Source organism: Amia ocellicauda, chromosome 11, assembly GCF_036373705.1.
Source record: "Amia ocellicauda isolate fAmiCal2 chromosome 11, fAmiCal2.hap1, whole genome shotgun sequence".
Classification (NCBI taxonomy): Eukaryota; Metazoa; Chordata; class Actinopteri; order Amiiformes; family Amiidae; genus Amia; species Amia ocellicauda.
In genome coordinates, this window is record NC_089860.1 from 22,069,826 (window position 1) to 22,072,551 (window position 2,726).

Sequence of the window (2,726 nt, forward strand, 5' to 3'; positions counted from 1 at the left end):
TAATAATAATAATACTAATAATACTAATAATAATAATTATAAGTGTGTATATTGGATTGTGATTTGTTGTTGTAATGTTGTTTTGCATTTTGGGATATGATCTTATTCAATACTGTGAAGTAAAACATCTAATAGTATTTATTGCAAGGAGTTTCATTACAAAAGCTATAGATAATAATGGTCAATGGGTTAATTTAATGGTAGACTAGTTTGGGAACTCTTTATAAGTCATTTGAAAAGAAGAAAGCTACTTTATCCATCTTAACACTGGTCTGTTTGTAAATGTATGTCTTTCCAATATCTTGTGCACGCAAACACACAATGATTAGATTTTAAATAGCTCTGTAAAAGCAAACAGTATACATGTTTCACAGTTCAGTTATATTGCCGAGAAAAACATGCATGCATATGAATGGTAGTACAATCTACTTGTGCTCTATTTCAGCCACTCATTTACTTTCATCTTGGTATATGGACTGTGACAGATTGCAGGTCTGTGTTTTATTGAAATCAAAGGCATTTGATGAATAAATCGGCCTGGGTGGTTAATTGTTTAGATGAAGTGGCAGACCTCCGTGGAGAATTCGCCGTTTCAGCCCTGCTTTCTGGAGTGATGTGCTGGGCAGGGGTGGCTGGCAGACTTTCCTTCCTTCTATCACCCTCTACTGACTGTGACTCACCAGGAAACTGCTTGTGACCTAGCAGACAAAGTCAAACAACAACTGTTACGTAAATTAATTTTTTAGGATTAAGTGTTATTTTTTTTTTATTTTTTTTAAGTGTTTTCCTTACAAAACAAAATGAAAGGTATGTTTGACAAAGCTAGTGCTCATAATTTGGATATTGGAAGACCAATCCTTGTATCTTTTGTATCAGGGCAGTTTGTTTAACATACGTATGTAAATAACCTATTTCTGCTTTAGATCTGCCAGTTTTGTCCGACCCTGTATACATCCTTTTCTCTGTGTAGCTCAGAGTGTAGTATATAATTAAAATTAAAATGTACAACATAGTGGCAGTGAATCTTGAAGGCAGCTTTTTCTGTAGATATGGAGTGAATAAGACTTGTTTGATTTCTAGCTTTCCTTACAGTGATAATGAAAACAAACTAGTGATTTTTGCCATCTTAGTTTCTTGTCTCACAAGCCTGCAACTTGATAATTGCCTTGGGAACCTTTGTGAGATACAGCAGTATTTTAGTGGCTGTCCATCCACCTACCACATCTTTATTTGTATAAAACAATGTGTTTTAATGGCTCATGTTATTCAGATATGTTTAGCCTTTCGGATATAATGCACTGGCAGAACTTCGGTATTAAAAAAAAATATAGCATGTGTTAGATTTTCCTTCCTCTTGCTGACAACAGGGATTTAATGAATTTACAGACGAGTTTAGATTTTCATGCTTGCCCTGCCCAACCCCAGGTTTTTGCAGAGAGGTTTTATTTTTGTTTTAATCCGATATTAAATTGAGGGGCAAAACTACGTTGTGAAATTTCACTGTCCTGAGAGAGAAGAAAGCCCACGGGCGTCGACTCAGACATGCTTCACAGAGTCGTTTGGTCCCGCACCATAATTGTATAACTGTATAAAGCAGACAGCAGGGCTTATGCACCAACCACACATCAGACAATCTTATTTATAATGTTCAGTCCCTAAGGTGCCCAGCAAAGTGCAATGGCGTCCCACACTGCCCATTCTGCACACCAGTGTTGAGGATACAGGACTAATCCTTAGCTCTGAGCTTCTTTTAATTTATTTTCTTTACCAGATGAGCCTTTAATGAAATTTTCAGTATCAGTGCATCAAAGCACAGATTACATCAACATGTAAACCTCACAACCAATAACAAACTGAAAATGTGCCTCTTGATGTTTTTCCGATTGCCAGAGGCTTTGAGTTTACCATAGAGAACACCACCGTGTACTGGTTTAGAAATTTCAGATTGATCCCTGGTTGAAGTTTTGCATTTGTGTGGGCCTTAATCAAAACAGTCATGTCTACATTAACCAAATTCCTGTTTTTCAGATACAACTCAATATAGTAACGTTTGGTGACATTGGACAGGTTTTTTCCACCTTAGACATTGCTGATGTAGTTCACACTCTGCAGCAACAACTAATTTTGCAGTGTTCAAATACCTCCATCTTGTGGTGTCACTAAAAACTGCAAGAAAAATATATTCCTATTTTTCCAATTAATGTGTAGCAGAACAGCCGGCTGCATCACAATTTATGCGTTCAATAAATATATATCTCATTGAAATCTATCTTAGGAAGTTCCTGAGTAGTCTGTTAAGTGATTACTAGAAGATGCACTACAGCAGCACAGTACCAAAAAAAAAAAAAAAAAAAATGTGCCTTTATAGCAATCATTCACAAAACCCCTGTGCACTTAGTTTCCCAAATACATCCAGGGAATGAAGTTAAACTTGATCTGTATGCTGTACAAAGTGTACCTTTTTAGCTCCTGAAGCTCAATTTTAAGAAGTAAAAAAAATAAAGTCATGTGCAGAGTTGTAAAAAGTCAATAAGTTCATAAGAGAAAGGGCAAAGGGAGAAAGACAACACATTCACACTTGTACGTGACAAGAAAATCTTTGAGTAGCAGCAGCGAACGCTTAAGAAACATTAGCAAAAAGGGAATGGTTCCTCTAGTCACGCAGTCGAGATGGAGAATTCGATTCCCAGCCCTCACAGCAAAAAGGATGTACACTACACAAGGGC